The following is a 24,991-nucleotide window of genomic DNA, read 5'->3' as shown; positions in this document are numbered from 1 at the left end:
TAATACAGTGAATTCTCGATATAAGTCCCTTACGCGATTCTGGCGAGGGACATTTAGACGAAATCTGTGGTTCTTGCCGAATGTTGCATTTGCATCACACAGTGTACGCCGGAATCGTAAATGATCCTACACATTGAATGTCCCAAACACGGGACATATAGACGGATAGGGACAAGAAAGCAAAGAAAATCTCTCTCTCTCTCTCTCTCTCCGATACAATGTTGCATGTAGAAAAGAACAGCGAAGCTCGAGAGCCGCCGCGCCGCTCCCGAAGTGTGTAACATAACACGGTCGGGTATATCGGTGTGAGACCAGAAGACCACTACTAATCCAATTACACAACTTCTTTATTTTTCATTATTTTTTCATGAAACTTTCGCCAACATATCCGTGACATTTTTCTAATTAAAATTAAACCAAATATGATATAATTCCGATGATATTTACTTGTGTAATGAACAATTAAAGCCACCTTCTATTACAATTATATTAACAAAAATTAGTGTAAACATGATCCGAATAATATCGTGTTTGGTATCATTTTAATCAGAAAAATTCCACAAATATATTCGTGAAAGTATCATAAAAAGATAATTAATAATAAAAAGAGTGCAAGTTTTGATTTAAAGGCTTGAGTTCACGCCAGTCTTTTATCTTTCCCGAACGCTTCGACTCTCCGCATCATTTCACAAGTAAATATTATCAGAATTATATCATATTTGGTATCATTTTCATTCGAAAACTGCCACGAATATGTTGGTGGAAGTCCCATGAAAAAATAATGAAGAATAAAGAAGTTTTGGGTACCCACCGTGGTGTGGGTAGTTCAGGGACCTTTAAACGTTGAGCTTATGGGATTTATATTTTATATTGCATGCGCTTAGTAAATATCGCATTTACTATTATAGAAAGCTAGTGTTCCGTAATCTGCTTATTTTCTCTCTAATCACTTTGCTATCCTATTTCTCGCATACAATGAAGCGGAATGAACGGAAAACTCACTATAAAAAGTGTGCCTATCCCTTTTGTGGTTTAACAAACCGTACTACAACGAACAATATTTCTTTTCATTCATTTCCAACGAGAGATAGTGATAGGTGCGTAACGTGGCTGATTAACTGTGGCGTAGATGATTGGGTGGAAATGTCTGATAAAAAATTACAAAATCAATATGTGTGCAGTCAACATTTTTCTAATCATTCTTTTTACGCGTCGGGTAGACTGCGCAAAGATGCCGTACCGGAAATTTTTCATTCGTCCGATATGAATAATAATAGTTTTAGCACTGAGTCAGACACTATGTCTATACAAAGTTGTAATGGTTTGGAACAGCAGCTAATGGAAACCCAGGTGCAATTAGAGCAAGAGAAGAAAAAATATAAGGCTCTTCGCTTGCAATTGCGGGCAAAGTGTAAGGCAATGAATCGGTTGCAAGATAAGCTTTCTTCAGGCAATATCGATGATACATGTTTGAAGAACGCAATTTCTAAAAGAATTTCCGGGTACTTATTGACATTTGTCATCCTCATATTGTTTAAACTCAAATCGTGGCGAATTTTTTCGAAAAAGGAGCAACAATTATGCATTACAATGCACTACACTTCTCCCGTTTTGTACCATAAAATGCGTGAAATTTTTGGTTTTCATTTGCCAAGTCCATCCACAATTAGTCGATGGTTCGGGAAAATCGACATTTGGCCAGGAATTTGTCCAAATTTATTTAACGCGATAAAATTAAAATCTTCTTACATGGAAATTGCAGATCGTAATTCCACCCTTGTATTTGATGAAATGGCCATCAAAAAGTGTCTCGATTTCCACCCAAAACGGCAGGTCATTGAAGGTTTCGAAGATTTAGGATTTTTGGGTAGAAATGTAGCTGTGGGTACACAGGTTCTTGTATTTATGATACGCGGGCTGTTCACTAATTGGAAACAACCTTTGCCTTTCTTTGTATCAAAAACTGGTGTTAAAAAACATGATTTATCAATTACTTTAGATGAAATATTAGATGCACTGCATGAGACAGGTTTGAAAGTCAGAGCAGTTGTTTCCGATCAGGGAAGTAGTTATCAAAGCGTAGCAGATGAACGTGTTTCTGTTGAGAAGCCATTTTTTATAAGAAATGGTCAAAAAATTTATTACATTTTTGATTATTTACATTTATTCAAGAGCATTAGGAATAATTTATTAAATTATGATTTTTCTATTAATGACTGTATAGTTTCGTGGCGCGATGTAGTACTTCTCTGGAGTTTGGAGAAAGATAAAAGTACGCGAGCAGCTTACAAATTATCCGATAAACATTTTTTTCCAAATTCTTTTGATAAAATGAAGTGTAAGCTTGCTCTTCAAGTTTTTAGCAAAAGAGTGTCAGCTGCTATGTTTACCGCTTCACTCACTGGTAGCATTAATACAAATACTGTACAACACACAGCTAGTTTCTTTGAAACGCTTAATGATTTGTTTGGTAATTTAAACAGTCGATCTACCAGTGATCCAAATCCCATGAAGCGTGCTATTTCGCGTTTTAATAACATTGATCAACATTTAATTGCGCATGTTACCAACATGAGCAATTGGTTTGTACTTTCTTCTAACGGTCGTAAAACACATCCATGTCTTTTGCAATTACGGCAATCTATAAATGCCACCTTGCAGTTGTGGAACGATTTAAAAGAAGAAGGCAGTATGTTCCTTATAACATCACGCTTAAACAGCGATTGCATTGAAAATTTTTTTTCCGTTCTTCGAATGCACGGTGGCACCTATGATCGCAATCCTTCGGTAAAAGCGGTGCGTCTTGCAATTCAAAAAAATATATTATTGAATTTGAATCGTAGTATACATAGTGGTAACTGCATGCCTGATGACGCTGCACCGTTAATGCCGGGGGATATGATAGCACAATGTGAATCAGCCACGTTGGAATCAGATGCTTCATTGTCTGCTATCCAAGAGAACACAGATGATGATAGTTTTGATGACAATATTGAAATCGATAATATTGAAGAACTGTCAACATCGGTGTGCTAGCTAGAATCGTGTGCGATTGAATACTTTGCAGGGTATATCGCTAAAAAATGTATTGAAAAATCGGGATGTCGTAGGTGTTACGATATGTTTTTGGAGAATAATGCAACGTTCACACGAGACGAGCAACTACTGTTATCCTTTAGAGCATATATTGTACACGATAACATTGAATTTGGGCATCTTTGTGTCCCGAGTGTACATTTTTCGGCCATTTTTAAAATTATAAATAAAACTTTTGACATGGTTTACCCATCCATACGCAGCGAGGCATTCATATTAGATAAACTATCGATATTTTCGATAATTTCACGTTCTGTGGAACAGAAATATCCAAACTGCTTTAACCAAGACGAATGCGCTGAACATAAGAAAGACATTGTATATTTTACATTAACAGTAAAAATTCATAAGGATACAGTGTGGCTCGGCAAGAAATGTAGATGTATAAAAAATTCCGCGAAAACATTTTCCAAATTATCGCATTTCAGACATGTTTAAATTTTTTCATTTTTATCGATAATCCTGTTGGCATTTCAATATACTTTTTAAGTGTGTCTATAATAAATTCATTAAAATCAGTTATTAATCATATTTTCGGAATATCATGCATAGAGATTTGCGTATACGTTGTGTATATGAAATTCCGGAAACTAGGTTAATAAACATTTTGTAAATGATTTTTTTATAGAAGCAATTAAGAAATATATACAGCTGCATTGTAATATTTGGAATACATTTGTAGTTGCTTTGGCTCGAGGAATATGGTGATTGTAGTAGTTTTGTTTTGTATGTTTTATTATCATGCAAAGACTTTGTATTATATTCTTAACGATTTTTTTGCTTGATTTATTCTTTTTTTCACGATTCGGAGTACACTCAATGTTCTTTTACTTAATAAAATGTGTAAATATATAACTTCGTGTATTTTATTGTGGTGTATACGTTTGTACACGTATGCCGATGTTGGTAAACATTTAATGTACTCTGGGATGTATAAGACCTTCTTTCACGCCTTCACGTGGCCCATCCGGTTAATTTTATTACTTTGACCACTGCATGTACTACATCACTGCATTGGGAAGTAATAGAAGAACTAAGATGAAAGAGTGGCATGCTATTACAATTGCATTATACGTATAATGGTATATCTGGTTTTAATAGTAACGTGGCTTGATTTTTAAAGCCCAATAACTAGTAGAATTTATTACATATGTAAAAGTATGTTTTTATGTCTAATTGTAATGTATTCTTTCTAGGAGATCATCTGCGCATATACATATATAATGTACATGTACGTATATGTAGGGAGCATCAAGAAGCACAAATTCACCCACATGCGGAGGAATTCGTATTAAAAACATTATTATGTATTTTTGCTAGTATTTAAATATATCATTATTAATGTTACTTTTTTGGTAAATATTCCGCGTAATTATGTATATTTATTTACACTTTATTCCTACACACTTCCTTAACTTCCTTTTCATTCTATAATATTTATGGCGTGTTTGGACTCATTTTTACCAGAAAAATATTTACAATTTATTGTTCATATTTTCATAACATGACAATAAATTATTACAAAAATTAGATTTTTATTAGCAAGCAATGCTTATGAGCTTGCATTGTTGTGTCCGGCAGCTGCTTGCCTGACTGACAATGAGCCACTGAAATTCTCAAGACCACGATCGGAAAACGAAAGGCAACATTGTAACACATTGCCTATTAATAATGAACAACCAGAACTCAACTGTCTTATTATTAAAAATATCGTAATGAAAATATTATGAGCCGATTGGAGATGTTTTTCTGATAAAAACGAATCTAAATTCGCTATAAATCGGAGAATAACGAAGACTAAATTGATATTGAAAACTCTTATGGAAAACGGTTTCCGGTCTCCGCCGACTCGTAACGTCGTCTGAGCTGCCTGCTCGACTATTCGACGCGTTCCACCGATTAGCGCAATCGATTCCCGGTTCGGCGAAGCGCACATTTTGCTACAACTTTTAAACTAAAAGAAAATATCAATGCGAAATTAGGACTAATTCTTTTTAAAAATCGGGTTTAATGGTGTATACAGAAATAAGTTCTATATTTTTTAAGTAATTTTTTTTTTGTCCATTTTTAAGATATAGCCAGATAAGATGATGAAAAGTGCTCCCAAACCAAATTTATTTTTAGTCGCACCATGCTCAACAAAAAATTATAAAAAAAATTCATCAATATTCTACCTAATATCATACACGACTAAGATTTTTTTCATAATTTTTGGTTGCAAAATCGATTTTTAAACAAATCCGAAAGCATGAAATTGACGATTTTATATCGAAGTTTTCAGTTGACCACGTTTATGTTATTATGTTATTTGTGTCTCATCGTGATTATTAATATGAATTTTTTTCGAAAAAACGATTTTGCAAACCAAAAATTATGAAAAAAATCTCAGTCGTGTATGATATTAGATAGAATATTCATGAATTTTTTCGTAATTTTTTGTTGAGCCTGGTGCGACTAAAAATTAATTTGGTTTGGAGGCACTTTTGACCATCTTATCCGGCTTTATCTTAAAAATCAACAATAAAAATTATTTCAGAAATATAGAACATATTTCAGTATACGACATCAAACCCGATTTAAAAAAAATTTCTAGTCCAAATATCGCATTGGTATCTTTTTTAGTTTTAAATTTGTAGCAAAATGTGCGTCTCGCCGAACCGGGAATCGATTGCGGTTCAGGCGCTCGATATTTTGGTAATGTGACGACGATACGTCTGAGTGGGGCCAAGCCGGCGAAAGGGTTTGCCCAACCCCCGCCGCGTGGGACGGCGCGCCGCGCCGCGGCGACCCATGATTCTGGCATCACGACTGGACGAGTCTGATCGAGCTCGATGAATGCAGTTGTGTTCGTACGTGTCGTACTACATATTGCGTTCGTCGTTTATTTTCTCACTACAAACGTGAAACAAAATAACGCAACTACATTCTGAGTCACATAGATTGACATCTCGCAAAAAACGATCAACTACATAATTATTGATTAATTAATTCTTAACTCTTTCGAATTTCACAATTAATATTAATTGATATTTTACATGATTCTTTAAAGCTAAAATTTATGTTGTTTAAATGAAATATACATGAAAATATATAGTAAATTTCAATTTAATTTCTTTTTCAAATTCAGTTACAAAATACAGGGTGGCCCACATAACTCTGAACAGCTCAATATCTCGAAAACTATGCCATCGATTTTAAAGTTCTTAGTCTTAAATTGCATGGAACTGAAGGGCCTTTCTGACTACATAAACGTGAAGTGGCCTCCCTTCCCTTTTAACGGGGGAGGGGTGGTACCTTTATAAAATGTTACATATTTAGATTCTACCGGAAAAAACAAGTCAATTTTGTCTGAAACATTTTTTTGTCAGATACTTCCATGATGAGATATAACAGTTTGAAGTTTCGAGTTGTAGGTACTTGAAGCGCTCGGAAATAGCGTTATGGAATTATGCGCGCTTGAGTCCTTTGCTTATTCGTGAAGAAATAAAATGTACTTTAAATTAAATGTTCAAAATGTCCTCCACGGGCTTGTAAACATTTATTTACTCGAAACATCAAAGTTGTTCTAATACTTTTTAACATTTCGGGAGTCACTGAAGCGCAAGCGTCATGTATTCTTTGTTTCATATCCTCTTTTGTCGTCGGCGGTTCAAACATAACTTTGTCATTTACATATCCCCATAAGAAAAAATCTAATGGTGTTAGATCGGGGGATCGAGGAGGCCATTGACGAGGTCCCCCACGATCTATCCATTTGTTCCCAAATTTTTCGTTCAAAAATTGCCTGGTGATGATTGCAAAATGTGGAGGAGCGCCGTCTTGTTGGAACCACATTTCTCTTCTAACGTGCAGTGGCACATCTTCCAAAAGCGCAGGCAAATGATTTTTTAAGAAATCACAATAACTTGCAGATGTTACAGTTTCTTGAAAAAAATAAGGTCCAATCACAAAATCTCCTATTAGGCCACACCAAACATTTAAAGACCATCGATGTTCAAAGGGAACACATCGCATCCAATTTGGGTTTTCCACGGCCCAATAATGCAGATTATGTCTATTTACATGCCCTGAATTCATAAAAGTGGCCTCATCGGAAAAAAGTATTATGCACAAAAAGTCATTTTCCACAACACCCTGCAGCCACTCACAAAATCTTACGCGGTGATCGTAATCTGCTATCGAAAGCTCTTGTGATAAAACCATGTGATATGGATGATACTTTTGCCGTTTCAAAATTCGTTGAATTGATGAACGACTAATATGTGATGTTTGTGCAAGTGTGCGTTGACTAATATGAGGATTTAATGTAATTGCAGCAAGAATACTGGCACTATTATTTTCATTAGTGACAGCTTTAGGTTTATTGCGAGTTTTTTTACACAATTCACCGTGCTCGCGAAGCCGCTTTTCTAAATTATGAAATGTTGCATGACATTTTTTGATCCCATAACGTTCAAAAAACACCTAACGTTAATAACATATTCACTTCTGTGTCAAAAGTAGCCATAATCACAATGTTACTGCTTGAATAACAGCTCTAAACTGAAAACATTTTCATAGATATGTGAGTCAAACTCAAGAATTGTAAATATTGTTGTTTGTGTTTCTTCATGAATAAGCAAAGGACTCAAGCGCGTATAATTCCATAACGCTATTTCCGAGCGCTTCAAGTACCTGCAACTCGAAACTTCAAACTGTTAGATCTCATCATGGATGTATCTGACAAAAAAATGTTTCAGACAAAATTGACTTGTTTTTTCCGGTAGAATCTAAATATGTAACATTTTATACGGGGTTCCATTTAAAATTACAAAGGCACCTCCCCTCCCCCATTAAAGGGGAAGGGAGGCCACTTCACGTTTATGTAGTCAGAAAGGCCCTTCAGTTCCATGCAATTTAAAACTAAGAACTTTAAAATCGATGGCATAGTTTTCGAGATATTGAGCTGTTCAGAGTTATGTGGGCCACCCTGTATATTCAAAATGGATGCGCATCAATAGTGTTAAAAAATTATAGAAATACGAATAATAATTATACGTATGGAGAAATGTATAAATAAAATGTATAAAATAAATGTATGAAAATTGTATTTCTATAATTTGAAAATGTGGTATCTATATTTATTTAATGTTATATTTGTAATAATTAATATTATATTTTTTATGACATTTAATAAAAAAATATAATTTGAACATATAGTCATCCCGTACATAACTCGTCAATCATTTGTATTTGACCAGATTTTATCATTCTTGTGGATCTAGTTCCAGCAGTTATCGTTCGTCAGCGTAGAGGGCGTAAGAAAACCAGTTGTTTACATATGAGACACGAAGCCCCATATGGTGATTGGTCTAGTCCTATACCTCGTCTGTGCTGGGACCCACTTTGAGACTCACAGTTTAACACGGGGGCTGGCAATCTTTGTTTATATATATCTCGTCGGTGCCCCAACGTCGAGATACTCTCGTCAGTTGTGGAACTAAGAACGTGGAACTATCACTGATCCACCGACGAGATGTATATAAAGACTGCCAGCACCGACGAGATATATATAAAGACTGCCAGCCCCCGTGTTAAACTGCGTGTCTCAAAGTGGGTCCCAGGTGGGTACTGGGAGCGGTCGGTAACGGCCCCAATGTCGAGATACTCTCGTCGGTTGTGGAACTAAGAACATTTGCTCGTGAATTATGGAAAAAACGTCAGTGACAGAGGCAATAAATAAACGTATAATGCGTAGAATGAAAATAATTATCTTTTATTGTATAATTTCATTACACTCTTATTGCCTTCTTATTTTCCATATTGTTCACCATTGTAATCATTATTTTATAATCGATAATTTATAGGTGTAATTAATTAATTTGGAACTTCTTGCGATATTTATAAAATAATGATTATTCAACAAAATATATTCTGTAATAGTTATAGAATAAAAAAAAAGAATAAATACAATATTCAAGTAATGTGGCGGACCCCTTGGAGAAGGGTTGATCGGACCCAGGTAGGAGCGTCGTCTGCGGGCTGGGACCTTGGACGCACTTGGTCGCCAGGCCCAAGCTCTTCCCGAGCGCACACTTAGTCGCCGGAAGTCTGTTCCTACCTGGGGTGCACATTTGGCGACCAGGTTCGGGGTTTTTCCTTGGCGTGCACATTTGGCCGCCAACCCTTGACTTTCGCCAGGACAAGGATGTTCGGTGCAAGGACACGAACTTTCTCCAAGGGGCACGTACAGGAAGCGACATCCCCACTCCAGAAGTTTTCTTGTTCGAAGGAAATTCCTGGAGGATATAAGCGCGGATTCTGACGGATGACAGGGTCAGTCAGTCAGTCAGTTCAAGTCAGTCAGTCGTTGTGAGAAGTCGTCATTCGCCGTCAGTTGTTCGTAGTCCTTTATCCGTAGTTCTTGTTTCATTGTTATTTCATTTTCTTTGTTCCTTGTTACGTCGTTGAGTTTTTGTTATTTCATTAATAAATGGTTATTGTTATATTGGGTGAATCCTTTACTGAACACCCAAACCACAACACATACCAAAAGGAAATAAAAATTTTTTTATCTTTTATTCGTTACTCGAAATTTTTATTTAGATAAATATTTTGCCCAACTCTGGTTGAGCTTAGCTCGGCTCGATTGTGCGAGTCGAGTCGAGTACTCGCACGATGCGAGCTACCCGCACCGATGCGAGCTATCCGCACCGATGCGAGCTGCTCGAAATAAAATCAGGCGTAAAATGACATGATGCGAGTTACAGCGGGAAGATCAGCACATCGATATTATCAAGCATTTTAGTATATTGACAATGCTAAATGTTTGCGATGTTTTATTATATATTTTGATAGTGAAATGTTGATTCAGAATTTGTATAACCCTTATTGAAAATAATTATGCAATAACAACTATTTCCTAGATTTATGTAAATAACTAGCTGTGATCTGTAAAGAACGGTATTTTATATATTCCTTTATATTATATTCCGGGGTTCAGTGTACAGTCGTAAAAATGTGTTGTTGCAAAATTGTTTATAATGTTAAAAATTAACGTTAAGCTTCGTTAAATAGTTTTTGAAAGGAATGGATATATAAATATTGTATAATATTGATGTGTATTTATACGAGGTCGCCGCCGCGTCTACAATGTATGCTGGCGGTTCGTCGGCGTGCTCTTTGCACAGGCCGCCACACTGGTACTCGCACCAAAGGTCAAAAGACTGAATTCTGGTAAGCTGAGAAAAACTGTTTGACAGAATCTGAGCTAACTAACCTGAGAATAGATTGTCTTAGACTTTTATATTTTTCGATAATGAATAACTAGCTAGTGGCTCGATGGGGAGGGAAGAGCAAAACGCATACGCGTGCCGGTAGATTAAATACTCAGAGCGGGTGACCTAAGTGGGCGAGTGCAGGCGAGCCGGTCATAAACCTTAGCTCGCTGATGAGAGCCCTACTGTCCCATTGTACGGAAGTACACTTTTTAGAAGAAATGGCCGAGATAACGAACCAAAAAGGCAGTAAACCATTTTCACACTGCACAATTATAAACATGGAGATAGCGCAGGTTGCTTAGCGAGAAACGTGCGGCCGCTTCTCGTTATACATTATGCAGTCAGTCTCATAATTGATGGCAGACACTTTAAATCAGAATAACTTTTTTTATAAATCGACCAAACGACTTCAGCTTCTAGACAGCTACTAGATGACATGTAATGAAAACGCAGGAAAAATTGCGTTATATAATTGCGTTAATTGTCGAGCTAGGAAGTAGATTTAACTTTGCTGCCACTACGAATTATTTGGTAGTTAGCATGATTTTGGACCATCGTATAAAAGATCGACTGTTATCCATGGAGAAGAGCCAACAATTGCAAATTGAAAAAAGATTTAGATTAAAATATTAACTAAACAGAAAGTATGACGAGTGTTGAACGTAGACATCAGATCCTTTTAAAAGGGCCTAGCCGATTTATGGTCAAAACTGCCCTTAGAGGAAAAACCCCTCTGAGTAAAATTTCAACCCCCTATCTTGCCCATGAGGTTAGTTACAGGGTAAATTAGATTTCGCGCTTCTCCGCGTATTTCCCGCACTCTGATGCTTTCTAAAATTCTGAAAAAATGTGACATATTTTGGATTCTAAGGCTGATTTTTGATAATTTCTTCAGATTTTTTTGTTACAAACTGTGGTCGTAAAAAAATGAAAAACCTCCAAAAAATCGGAAAAATGCAGATTTCTCAAAAATTTGAAAACATGCTATTCTACTGTTTAGTTCCTTGTTAAAGTACTATAACAGGCAGTGTCGTCAATTTTTTTTAGATTTTTTGTTGTGGGACATCATCGTCAAAAAACAATAAAAACCGAATTTTTTCGACGTTTTTGCTATTAGGAGGAAAGTTACACTTGTTGGTTTTATCGCAGCTATATATTAAGTAATTTTTAGCATTATTAAATTGAAACAAGTAATTCTTTGACCTAAGAAATGTGATTTAAGAGAAAGAATAAATTCTATTTTGTGTGATATATACCAGAATGTTCGTAAAGTTTTGTAACATCGCCGGACGTCGAACTAAGTAGCGGATACGCTGGGGTTCTTATCCCGTCGGTGGTAAATGTTTTTTCCCATACATCATCTTTATTTTTTCAATTTCTTATATTATTTATTCATGTGATTTTAACAATACTTTTTTAATGTTTTAAAAATATTGAAGTAACATTGATTAGGCAATGAATATTTATATTATTGTGTTCGTCTACGATTTCCGCCAGATATGAAATTGCTTGTGAAAATTGGTAAGATTCCGTGAAAAGAATTTTGAAATCTACGTCTGTCATTTCCAGAAAATCAAGAAATCAATACTGTTTGAAATGGAATCTTTTTGCGGTTCCAATTGTTTTGACCATCTTAATCGGCTATGCCCTTTTAAATCTTATCACCTATACTTGCACAGTACCGAATGACAGGCTGTTGGAACTTCCAACTTCCAACTTGGTTTAACGTTAATTTTCAACATTATAAACAATTTTGCGACAACACATTTTTACGACTGTACAGTGAACCGGAGTATAATATAAAGGAATATATAAAATACCGTTCTTTACAGATCACATCTAGTTATTTACATAAATCTAGGAAATAGTTGTTATTGCATAGTTATTTTCAATAAGGGTTATACAAATTCTGAATCAACATTTCACTATCAAAATATATAATAAAACATCGCAAACATTTAGCATTGTCAATATACTAAAATGCTTGATAATATCAATGTGCTGATCTTCCTGCTGTAACTCGCATCATGTCATTTTACGCCTGATTTTATTTCGAGCCGTTCGCTTCGTTGCGAGCAGCTCGCATCGTGCGAGTACTCGACTCGACTCGAAAAGCGAGTCCAGGCTCGACTGGACCCGAGCTCGGCTCGCATATGCGAGCTTGGCTGCAGGCCTAGTGCCAGGTGGGTGCTGGGATCGGTCGGTAACGGCCCTAATGTCGAGATACTCTCGTCGGTTGTGGAACTAAGAAAGTGGAACTATCACTGATCTCTAATACCAACATCGCTAAACATGCCGCGCTCGCTACCTAAATAGAACATTTGCTCGTGAATTACGGAAGAAACGTCAGTGACATAGGCAATAAATAAACGGATAATGCGTAGAATGAAAATAATTATTTTTTATTGTATAATTTCATTACACTATTATTGCCTTCTTATTTTCCATATTATTCACCATTGTAATCATTATTTTATAATCGATAGTTTATAGGTGTAATTAATTAATTTGGAACTTATTGCGATATTTATAAAATAATGATTATTCAACAAAATATATTCTGTAATAGTTATAGAATAAACAAAAAGAATAAATACAATATTCAAGTAATGACAAAATTCAATCGTTCTTATTGTGATCCGTAGTAACAAACAGAAAATTATTTTTTTTTACTTATTTAACCGATAATACCACTTCTAATGCTGGACTGCAATTATTCAAGTAAAGGTAGTAACGAAATAAAAGTGTTATGTAATGAAACTAACTTTCGACGGATCTTATCCATATAAAGCTATTTGGTGGCAGTATTATTGCTATTTGTACAAACACACAGATACACAGATTCTTATATCTTGCAATGCACGTTGTTTTTTTCTCCGTCAACCGATTTCGATGAAATTTTCAGCTTGTGTATCCCTAACATAGAGCTAGAGATAAAAGTTTTGAAAAGTGTCTGTCATTTTAAGTTTTAATTATAATTGTATTGATTGCTATTTTTTATACCTTATAGAATTGTTTCTTTACATTTAATATTCTTTATATTTTATAAGCAATAAACTTTATGTATAATCATTAATTGTATTGTTAAATTTAACTTTCTGTGAGTAATTGTCAATACATATACATTAGTAACCACATCTATTTGTCCGCGGCGAAAACCAAGCTGTCGAACTCGAGACGGGAAGGACTCGCCGCGTCTCTTTCTTTTCATATGCTGTCCTTCTTTGCGTCCGAAACTTCCGTCGTTGATTACACAAGTAAATATCATCGGAATTTTGTCATATTTGGTACCGTTTTCCTTAGAAAAATGCCACGAGTATGTTGGTGAAAGTCCGATAGAAAAATAATTAATAATGAAAAAGTTTATTTTTTTATTTAAAAAGGCCTGAGCTTACGCCAGTCTTTCATCTTTTCCGAACGCTTCGACTCTCCGCGGCTCTTTCGACCCTAACCCTAACCCTTTTTTTTTTTTTTTTATCGTGAGGAAATGTTTTATACATACCCCGACTCCCTGGGGGAAGCCGGGGTTATGTGGGATTCTCTCCGGGGGGCGAAGCCCCCGGAGACTACCCACTAAAACCTCACGCCCACCTAAGCTACAGGGGAGGTGCCTGGATCACGCGAGTACTCAACAGGACACCTCCCAGCTAATACATGCCACCCCGGGGGAGGGGGTTAGCCTCCCCCACTGCCTACTCTGTAAGACCCCGGGCGGAGGGACCCGCCCGGTGTCCCCATCCCTGGAGCCTTCGGATTGGGCTTCCCGAGCCCCAGCTCGGTCCACCCACAGCTCCCGGAGTCCTCGTGCCCCGCTCGGGGCCGGTGTCCCGAAGGAACCAGCCCCGGCCAGAGCAAGAGGACGCCGCCACCGGAAGGAAGGGCCGTCGGAGGCGCGATCCGGCACGCCCCGACCCTTCCTTTCCCCAAAAACCCCCCACGGTCCCCCTCCCCTATCGGGGGGAGGGGGGACCGACACCCCCCACTAACCGGGAAAACTATCCCGGGGGTGTCGGCCAATCACGGGGGGAGCTACGCTCCCCCCCGGGGGCCCGGGTCAGCTCGCACCCCGGGCCCCCAAATTCAGCGCCCCCACAGGTGGGGGCGAAACAGGGCGCGGGGATACTCCCCGCGCCAAACCCCCTCCGCCCCCCACTCCCGGGGGCAATGGTTGACGCGGGGGAGACCCCCGCGCCCTCCCATCCCTCACCGCCCCCCTCGTGGGGGGCACACGCCGGCGCGGGGGTCGTCCCCGCGCCCACACCCTCCTCGCGGAGCCCGGGTCCCGTTCCCGGGCCCGCTCGGCGGCCTCCTTCTGCTTGATAACGTCCTCGCAGAAGGAGGCCACCGCATTCCACGACCCCACGCTGTCGACCATGTGGTCGACCACGGTCGGCAGCGCGAGGTCCCACCCGCCCACTGCGGCTCGCAGGACACGGCGCGGCCCGGCCCAAGCAGGGCACTCCTCCAGAGTGTGCCGCGCCGTGTCGACATCTTCGCCGCAGTGTTGGCACTGCGCCGTCGGCTCCCGCCCCATTCTGTGCAGGTACTCTCCAAAACAGCCATGGCCGGAGAGCACCTGCGTGAGGCGGAAGGTCAACCTTCCCCGCCTCCCGCACCATATATAAAATATGGGCAGGAGGGCCCGGACAATCGGACGTGTGGAGGGCGTTAGCAGCGCCCTCCACTCCGAAAAAGCTTCCGTCCGGGCCTGGCGATTCTGGCCCTCGAGCTCCGACTCCTCCTCGCGCGTGAGTTCCACCCCCGGCGGGCGGCGGAAGGAGCGGGCGATGTGGTATAGCTTCGCCCGCTCCGCCGCCACCACAGTGAAGGGTGGAATCACGGCGAGGAGTCCCGCCGCCTCGGTGGAGATGGTGCGGTACCCCCGTATGACCCGCAAGGCCAGCCGCCGCCGCACTCTTTCAAAGAGCTTGCGGCTGGGCGTGCTGGCCTCGAGCGAGCGGTGCCATACGGGGGCCCCATACAAGGGCTATAGACCGCACCACCTCCACATAGAGGCGGCGTACATTCAAATCCGGCCCCCCCACATTCGGCAGCAGCCGCGCCAATGCGGCTGCCGTCTTCTCTAGTCGGGGGGCGAGGAGCTCGAAGTGTCCATCGAATCGCCAGCGGCCGTCTATGATCAGGCCCAGGTACCTCATCCTGGGCCCGATCGCGACGGAGGTTTCAGCGACGCGAATCCACAGGTCCCGACCACGGGGTGGCCGCGGCGACCGAGACGATCCGTATAACCAGATCGCCTCGGTCTTTGCGGCGGCCACCGTCAGACCCATTCTGCGGATTCGCCCGACCACGCAGTCCAGGGCGGCCTCAGCAAGGTGCCTGGTCCTCCTCCAGTCCTCCCCCTCGGCATAAACCAGGGTGTCATCTGCATAACAGATGACACCCGTATCCGGGGGGAGGACAACCCGCAGCACCGCGTCATACGCTAGGTTCCACAGGAGTGGCCCAAGGACCGACCCCTGTGGAACCCCGCGGTGCGTCTCCCTCGTATAAACCATGCCATACCGGCCGGTGAACACCACCTCCCTGTCGCGGAGATAGTCGCCGACCACCTCCCGGAGATAAGGGGGCACCTGGAAATGGTCCAGGGCCCCCATTATCTCCGACCAGGGCAGGGTGTTGAAAGCGTTAGATATGTCCAACGAAACAGCCATCAACACCCCGCCCCGAGCGACAGCCCTTTCCCGGAGGAGGCGCAGACGCTCTAATGCGTCTATTGTAGAGCGCCCCCTCCGGAATCCATACTGGCTGTCGCTCAGGTCGGGACCACCCCGCGACAGGTGCTCGACGAGGCGGGCGGCAATTATTCTTTCGAATAGCTTGCCCGCCTCGTCGAGTAAACATACCGGCCGGTATGCAGAGGGAGACTCTGCGGGTTTCCCCTCCTTGTGGAGGAGAACCAGGCACGCTTGCTTCCAAACAGTGGGGAAGACTCCCCGGCGCAGGCTCGCGTCCATGACGCTCCTGAACGCCGGGGCGAGGACCTCTATGGCTAAGACCATTACGCTCCCGGGAACCCCATCGGGGCCAGGGGCCTTCTTGCCCCCGGCCCGGAGCTCCCGGACGGCCCGGTCAAGCTCCAGCTCGGTGACCCGGAACTCGTCCGACCATCCCATGGTCGGACCTGGGGCGCGTACCCACCTCCCCTCCTCCGCGAGGGGGAAGAGGGTATCGATAACGCGCCCCAGAAGTTCCGGGTCCAACCTCTCCGTGACAGGGGACGCCCGGGGGCGGAGCTTCCCAAGCACCGCCTTATATGGGCGTCCCCACGGATCGTCACGGAGGGTGAGCAGGAGCTCGTCCCAGGCCCTGGCCTTAGCTGCGGCAATAGCTCGCTTGAGGGCCACGGCCGCCGATCTGTACTCCCTGTACAGCTCGGCGACCCTCGGCTCCGCGTCGCCGCCCAGGAAATGGCGGCGACGGGCGCGGGTGTACTGGCGGCGGGCACGGCCGGCCGAACAACGGAGTTCGGCCAGCCCGCCCGACCACCAGTAAACGGTCTTTCTCGGGGGCTGAGCCTGGACCCGGGGCATCGCCACGTCACAAATCATTTGTAACGTGTCCCGAATCCAGGCCGCCCCCTCATTCACCCCGCGCTCCCTGGCCGAAGGCCAGGCGGAGCCGATAATCACGGCCCTCAACAGGTCCCCGTCTAGTCGCTTCAGCGCCCATCTTGGCGCTGAAGGGGTGCCACGTCGGAGGGGCGTGTCCAACGGCGGGTCCGAGACCACTGCCACGTCCATCAGGACGTAGCAGTGGTCCGACAAGGTCTCTCCATCAAGGACCCGCCAATTGGACACACGGCGTGAGGCGGCGGCCGTCGCAAACGTAACGTCCACAATGGACCAGCCGTTCCACCTCACGCACGTAGGCACGGAGCCCCGGTTAATCAACCGGAGCTCCATCCCCTCCGCCCAGTCTTCTAGGACTCCGCCTCGGGTGTTGGTCCTGGGGTTACCCCACGTGGTGGACCTCGCATTGAGGTCCCCCAGGACCAACACCGGACCGGCTATATATGGGGCTATCATCAGCCCCAGCCGGTCCAAAAACAACCCGAGTTCGGCGGAGTCGCAGCTGGGTGAGTTGTAGCACCCCACGACCAGAAGTCCTCCCCACTTCACTAAAATCATCCCCCTGCCCCGTTCGACCACGGAGCAGGGGGGTACACTCGCCGAATGGCGATCCCACCACATCGCCACGGAGCCGTCAAGGTCACCGGACCAGTGTGGATGGTCCGGGACCCTGTACGGCTCCGTGGCGACGGCCAGGCCAACCCCCCACTCCGCCAGGCATTGGATCATCAGGTCCTGGGCCCGGCGGCAGAGGGTTAGGGTATCCTTGGTTAGGATTAACTTTTTAGGGTTAGGGTTAGGTTTTCGATAATTAGGGTTAACTTTTAGGATTAGGGATAGGTTTTAGGGCTAGTGTGAATGGTTAGGGTTAGGTTTATTGGAGGTACGGTTAGGTTTTTGTTGGTTACGGTTAAGTTTTTAGGGTTATGGTTAGGACTATTGTGTGTAAGGAAACTTCTCTGTAGGAAGTCATTAGAGAAGAAAGTTAGTTAGAGTTTTGATATTGCATAAACCGCGAGTGGAGTAGAGTAGAAATATTGAGGAATGAACAATCTTAGTGTTTCTTAATAATTTTCTAAACAAAATAAAATAAAGTGGTATAGTAGGGAGTGATATCAATACACACATCAATAGTTCATTAATATTCATATCAATAGTTTATCAATAGCTACCAATTTTGAGCGGGAAAAAAAAAAATTTTTTTTTTTTTGCGGCTACGGATTGTCGATGCTAAACCAATACGTCACGGCGTAGGAGGTTTCGGGGAGCAAGAAAAAATTTCCAAAAAGTGCTTAGAAATAGCAGGAAGATGCTTTTTCTCGGAAACGAAGGATTTTAGGAGAAAAAAGGAAGGGGTCGAAAAGAAGGAGAAGGACGCACAGATCAATTTAAGACTTGTTTCGGAAGATTAGGCCCCTCCTCGGCGCGAAGTTGCTGCATCGCGGCGACTTTGCGCCTCGTCGGCTTCGCCGACGAGTCCGGACCCTTGCTTCTCGAGCACAAAGAGGGTAGATAACAGAGTTGGGCAGTATCCGATGAAAAATTTATTTGAAGCGCCTTCGGATACAAGTTCTCTGTTCTTTTGTTTCTATTCGAAGTCGGATGAATCGCGAGCAGTTATTTGTATCTTTATTCGACGAGCGTCTGGTTTCGAGATTTGTATTCGACGTGCCTCCGGATGATTTTCTGGCTACGTCAGGATTTATTCGGATGGTCGATTGCAACGCCCCCATTTATTCGACGGATTTATTTGTAGATACTCGGCGTCCGCCGACCATCCGAACGATTTTAGGCGTCGAATAAAAATTAATTTCAGAATGTATTCGAAGGCAGATGTCGCGGCGAAATTTATTCGTAACTTTTATTCGATATCCGAAGCTCGATGTGGCCAGACGATTTATTTGAGGATTTATTCGGGACGAGTATTTGGCAGAGATGAAAATGAAATGTATCTTTTATTCGAAATTGTATTCGATGTTCGGATGGCCGACTTTTTTATCCGACGTTGCCAAACCATAATACGTAAATACGTACCACGGTACAGTGACTACCATTAATAATCGAACACTTTTTATCGTTTAAACTTTTAACGCTTGTTTACATAAATAAATTTTGATTATTTAAACAATTGTTTAAACAAATAAATTTTTGTTATTGAAACAAATGTTTACACCAGTACATTTTTACTAGTTAAACGCTAGCTTACACAAATAAATTTGTACTATTTAAACAATTGTTTAAACAAATAAATTTTTGTTATTGAAACAAATGTTTACACCAGTACATTTTTACTAGTTAAACGCTAGCTTACACAAATAAATTTGTATTATTTAAACAATTGTTTAAACAAATAAATTTTTATTATTGAAACAAATGTTTACACCAGTACATTTTTACTAGTTAAACGCTAGTTTACACAAATAAATTTTTATTATTTAAACAATTGTTTAAACAAATAAATTTTTATTGAAACAAATGTTTGCACCAGTACATTTTTACTAGTTAAACGCTAGTTTACACAAATAAATTTTTATTATTTAAACAATCGTTTAAACAAATAAATTTTTATTGAAACAAATGTTTGCACCAGTACATTTTTACTAGTTAAACGCTAGTTTTCACAATTAAATTTTTATTATTTAAACGATTGTTTAAACAAATAAATTTTTATTATTAAAACAAATGTTTGCACCAGTACATTTTTACTAGTTAAACGCTAGTTTTCACAATTAAATTTTTATTATTTAAACGATTGTTTAAACAAATAAATTTTTATTATTAAAACAAATGTTTGAACCAGTACATTTGTATTATTGAAACAAATGATTAAACTAGTACATTTTTATTACTTAAAATATTGTTTAAACAAACACATTTTTATTACTTAAACAATTTATGTCACGTTTTGCAGTGAGTAAAACTCTTTATAAGAAAAGGAAATGTCATTGGGTTTCACCATTGGTACTCTGCTGGATGTTAAGTTATTAAGACAATTTTATAAAGAACTCTTTAGATTATGTATTATGTACAGGTACACGTACATATGTAGGCATTGCATGCTATGGCATTTTTCTGTCTGCTCGTGGAAATTAAGAAATAAACTTTCTTCACAGAGTAAATGGCGAAAATTGTTATAGATTTTATTGGTAGTTCTTTGGGATGTAACTCCCTCGGTTCTACAATGAGTTCTGTCTCATCCTGGAGCTTCAAATCCTTTCCCCGCTTCTTCCTTCTCGTCTCGCTTCCTTAGCCAATAGGAAAATTGGGATCTTCTGGCTAGGCGTTGATTCGTCGGATGACTCGTCTTCCGGTTGCTGCTTGATGGTGATTGGCAGTGGATGGATCTTAATAGCGCACGCACGGGAGTGGGGTACGCATGAGGGTGAAGCCCCGCCAAAACAAGGGACGTGGGGCCATGTGGGACCGAACAAGAGAGAGGTCTGAGGGAGTTCCAAGAGGTCCTTGACTGAGAATTTATGACCTCTTGTCCTTAACTGATTCCGGACTTCGACTATCCCTAATTTATGTAGAATTGGAGAAGCTACTCTAAGAGGCTGCGTGACTTTCTCTAAATTCCGCAATTAGTCTCGCCGACTCGAATTTCGTCAAGGATCTCTATGGAACTCTCCCGGTCTTTCTTTACCTACTCTAAACTATCGCGCCCAAATAAAATACGTATGTATGAAATACGCGATTACATCTTATATTTAAATTTGCCTCTCCGCGCCATTAATCGATACTATATATATCTAACTATGTTCGCGTGGTCAACTGGCCACGCTACATAAGCAAGCGATCGCTAGTGTTGATCTCAACATTATTATAAATAGTTCAAGAAATCTTGTCAGGGTAGTATACAAAAATAGCAGACAATTTGAAACTATTGAATGATTTTAAATAATGTACTCAAGATAAGTGGGAAGAATTTATCCAGAAAAGTATTAAAAAATTATATAAATCTTCACCCAACAGAACCACTCCTGTCATTAAATATAAAAAAAGCGCAACAAAATATTAAATACACAATATCATTCACTTTGTAGATATTTTAAGTTTCTATACACGTGTGCTATCATTTTGTTCCGCCAGATATTGGCAAAAATGTTATTTTTGTCAAATAAAACTAAACAGGTTGGTAAAACCCAAATTGATTTTACTTATTCAATATATGTTATTAAACGTATCTTGAAATAGTCTATGGAAACAAATTTCAGTTGTAAAGTGAAAATAAATTAAAATCATGTATTGGGATTTGGGGTATAAATATAGGAGACGAAGTATTTGATAAGTTAGTTTTCTTTTATTATCCTGTAATATAAGATACATTGTTCGACAAACGATTATACAGACGTATAGTACTCAGCAATTTGTTTTTTTTTTTTTTTTTGGAGTATTTACAATGACGCCGATTGCGCTCCCATATCGTTTACTTCCTTAACTATTTACAAATTATTAATTGATGTTTATATTTCTTACACGATACCAACTGGAAACACTGCTTCATAGGTTCCAAATAGTATTCTTCCTCTCTGTTTTATTCGCTTTCACACATACTTCTGTCAATGTACATATACCGCCGTTACAAAAATTGGGCGCTGATATAAGCGATTTAATGAAAAAGTGTGGGAGACGTTCCAATGTGTTTCATACACCACGATTTTCGCAAAAAATCTGAAGACTAAATGATACGTACAAAGATAACGGATGAAAGGAGAAATTTTCATAAGTGAACGAAACTTGTTGGAAACCAGGGTTCTGCGTTACCGATCATAATCGTAATCGCGACATCTCCGTTTATAGTAAAGAACAACATATGTAGCAAAGCGTGCGAATCCCTCACTCTGTGTGTAGCCGCGTGCGAAGAAGGTCATTTATGTTTTACTCAGTCCGGTTCGAAGTGTAACGTACAATATATATATCTATAGACCACTAAAAGGAGTTCTTAGTCACTGCGTAATACCTGTAATCTACAACAGGTTATGGGCCCAGAGCCAGTATTAAGCTAAGAATTTTCATCATTAAATTGAGTTCTAATATTAAAAGAACGGCCACATTGTTCAGAAGGCACCGGCTCAACCGTCGAAGAAACATTTCGACGACCTTCACGACAAACTAAAAGTCGGTGAGTTTCGCACGTTGCTTTAGAATAAATAATAGCTGAAATCGTTATTTTGTTGCTACGGGTGGACGAATCAAGAGAAAATCATTATAAATTTCTCCTTCCAAACGAAGTATTCCATTACATAATACAATGACCTCCCAAACAAGTTCAACCACGCCGATAAATGTACTTGGTAATATACCATCAATAGATCCAAAATTAGACGGTACTTCAAATTATTCCACTTGGAAATTTATAATGAAAATGTCACTTATTGGGCTAGACTTGTGGGATTGCGTCACAGTACCAAATGGAAATACCATAGATTCAAAAAAGGATCAGAGGGCATTGGCGGCCATTTGCTTAAACGTTAGGTCACATTGTTATGTACACGTAAAGGACGCAACAACAGCCAAACTTGCGTGGGAAAAACTAGCAAAAGCCTACGAGGACAACGGCTTATCACGCATTTTAATTTTAATGAGAGCGTTATTCAAATTAGACTATGCAAATTTTGAAAGCATGAACCAGTACGTATCAGAGGCTTTAAATTTGTCTCAAAAACTTGCAGACATCGGTAGCCCAGTAGAAGACAAATTACTGGCAGTTATTCTATTGGCCGGTTTACCACCGGAATATAAACCGATGGTAATGGCACTTGACAGTTTGCAGGTGCAGATCACAACGGATCTGGTAAAAACTAAGCTATTGCAAGAAGATGTAAAAGTTCAGCTCGAAAATAACCCAAGTGACGTAGCATTCGCCATAAAACAGCAACAAAAGTATCACGATAAAAAAGCATTTCAGTTTCAGAAAAAACCTACAAAATGCTATGGTTGTGGAAAATTAGGACACATCAAGCCAAATTGCAGAAATTTAAAACCAGAGTCGTTAGGAGAAAATTCAAAATCTTCGAAAGGTCAAAGAAATAACAATTGGAGCTTATTGACTGCTTTGATGGCAAATACTAAAAGGGATGGTTGGTACATCGACTCGGGCGCCACAAACCACATGTCGCCAAATAAACATTGGATGAAAAATTATACTGCAGGAGAGAAACAAACGGTAACAGTTGCCGACAATAAAATTCTCCATACCACAGGAAACGGCAACGTAATTGTAAAAATCAAAGGTCAGTCAGAAAACAAAATTATTACTAATGTTTTACATGTACCTGATCTGAATGCTAGCTTGTTGTCAGTGAATAAATTAGCCAACAAGGGTTTTATATTAGTATTCGACGCATTTGGTTGCAAATTGTACAATAACTCCGATTTCCAAGCAAAGGGAGAAGTGTTGGTGACAGGAACTGTCGAAAACGGATTATACAAATTAGATGCAGAACCGTTAGTAAGTAGTGCATACAATGTCATATGCAACCAACAAACTCAAGAGCTTTGGCATAAAAGGCTTGGCCACCTAAATGATCGCAGTATGACGTTGTTGAGGAAAGGTTTGGCGTCCGGGATTCACTATAATGAGCGTATTAAAAAACCATGTATAACTTGCATCAACGGAAAGCAGACCAAATTACCATTTGACAGTAAAGGTCGGAAAAGAGCAGATGGATTTTTGGGAATTCTGCATGCCGACGTCTGTGGTCCATTTCCACAGATAAGCTGGTCTGGTGCACGATATGTATTTATTTTAGTTGACGATTTTTCATGTATGACCTTTTGTTACTTCCTAAAGCATAAGAGCGAAGTAACAACGGCCTTTAAGGAATTCAATGCCTGGGTAACGAATGAAAAAGGCAAAACCATAAAAATATTTAGAACAGACAACGGAACAGAATTTATAAATAAGGAAATGAAAGAATTTCTAAAGAATAAAGGTATCCGTCACCAAACAACCATTCCGCACACTCCTGAGCAGAATGGAGTAGCTGAACGAGCTAACCGAACGATAATTGAAAAAGCAACCTGCATGCTGCAAGATGCAAATTTGAATAAAAAATACTGGGAAGAACCAGTACGCACAGCTGTATATTTAAAAAACCGTTCGCCTTCAAGAGCAATAAAAGGCAAGACGCCATATGAAATATGGACCAACGAGAAAGTTGATCTAAGGCATTTACGCGTTTTTGGATGCAAAGCCTATATGCATATTGAAAAACAACAACGAACAAAATTCGATAAAAAGGCGAAAGAATGTGTCTTTGTGGGTTATTGCTTAGACTCAAAGGGATACAGGTTAATAGACTTACAAAACCCAAAGCGGGTACTAAAAGCAAGAAATGTCGTATTTATAGAAAACGAATTCCCTGCACAAAAAGAAGAAAAGGAAAATAGCAGCAGCACGATTAATTTTCGAGAAGAAAATTTGTTCTACGATATAATTCCTGATAGAACAGAGCAAGAAAACAACTTCCAGTCGGAGGTAGACGTACCTACAATGGAGGATAACGATTCATCTTCAACCTCCAACGAAGACATTAGTTTCGAGTCCGTAAATGATACTGATAATACAGTAGAATTTGAGATAGATAATCTTTCAACGCCTCTACCAGAGAGGAGATACCCAAAAAGGGAACGAAAGTCAAGAGAGTTTCCGGGTATGGCCAGACATCAGGCGTTCTTCACGGCAAATTCTGACCCAAAGTCCGTAGAAGAAGCGTTGTCTAGTCGTGAGAGTGAAAGATGGAAAAACGCTATGAAGAAAGAATTCGAAGCTCTTAAGAAAAACGAGGTATGGGATTTAGTTACTCTTCCAGAAGGAAACAGAGCCATAAAGTCGATGTGGGTCTTCAAGTCAAAAACGAACGAAGATGGTAAGGTAGTAAACTACAAAGCTCGCCTAGTGGCAAAGGGCTGTTCACAGTCCTTTGGCACGGATTTTAATGAAACTTTTTCGCCTGTTAGTAGATATTCCACTATTAGGACCTTATTTTCGCTTGCGTTACAATTAGACATGAGTATAGATCACTGGGACGTATCAACAGC

General features: G+C 40.5%; 1 long non-coding RNA gene across 1 annotated transcript in view; it reads right to left on the bottom strand.

Moving 5' to 3' along the window:
* Positions 1-913: 913 nt before the first annotated feature.
* Positions 914-24,991, bottom strand: part of LOC143364153 (uncharacterized) — a 218,055-nt gene continuing 193,977 nt past the window's right edge. Inside the window, exon 2 of the long non-coding RNA XR_013084005.1 lies at positions 914-1,285. This is a non-coding gene — a long non-coding RNA (uncharacterized LOC143364153). The remainder of the gene's footprint in view (positions 1,286-24,991) is intronic.

The sequence above is a fragment of the Halictus rubicundus genome, unplaced genomic scaffold (genome assembly GCF_050948215.1).
Source record: "Halictus rubicundus isolate RS-2024b unplaced genomic scaffold, iyHalRubi1_principal scaffold0304, whole genome shotgun sequence".
NCBI lineage: Eukaryota > Metazoa > Arthropoda > Insecta > Hymenoptera > Halictidae > Halictus > Halictus rubicundus.
This window is presented reverse-complemented; position numbering and strand designations above follow the sequence as displayed.